This window comes from Apis dorsata, unplaced genomic scaffold (assembly GCF_000469605.1).
Source record: "Apis dorsata unplaced genomic scaffold, Apis dorsata 1.3 scaffold_40, whole genome shotgun sequence".
Taxonomy (NCBI): domain Eukaryota; kingdom Metazoa; phylum Arthropoda; class Insecta; order Hymenoptera; family Apidae; genus Apis; species Apis dorsata.
The window spans coordinates 15,802-16,454 of NW_006263342.1; the positions used below are offsets into that span (position 1 = coordinate 15,802).

A 653-nucleotide genomic window follows, 5' to 3' on the forward strand; every position below is an offset into this window, starting at 1 on the left:
TATAAATTTATTGTAAATTTTATAATTTATAATACAAATTTACAAACATATAAAAATATTTATAAATAATATATAGAAATAATATTAAAAATAAGTAGCGATTCTACATACAAAAATAAGAAAAAAGAAAATAAAATTTTAAACTTTTCTAGTAAAAACTTTGAAAATTTTTCAAATACGAGGGAAATTAACTAATTTCCTATTAAACATGAATTATTGATAGTTATTCTATCATGCAAAAAATTCTGAATATAAAAAATAAATTTTTTTTAAAAATTACTATTTAAAAAAATCGAATTTGAAAATTTGTAGATTATTTGATATTTAAAAAAGTTCAATTTGAAAATTCGTCAACTTCTTGACTTATAATGTGCTCATTCGCGATTTTCTCAAAAATAAGAACTTAAGTGATAAAATTTTAACATAATAAATAGCCTAAGTAAAAGTAAAGCTATTATGTTAAAAAATTTTAATTCAAATTTATTTCTTATATTAGATTGTTTATTAAAAATTCAAATTATTATATTATATTATATTATATTATATTATATTATGTTATGTTATGTTATGTTATGTTATGTTATGTTATATTATGTTATGTTATGTTATGTTATGTTATGTTATGTTATGTTATGTTATGTTATGTTATGTTA

At 15.6% G+C, this 653-nt stretch overlaps 1 protein-coding gene across 1 annotated transcript in view; it reads left to right on the forward strand.

Moving 5' to 3' along the window:
- The window catches only part of LOC102679090 (growth arrest-specific protein 1-like), an 8,232-nt gene that overhangs the window by 6,033 nt on the left and 1,546 nt on the right, over positions 1-653 (forward strand).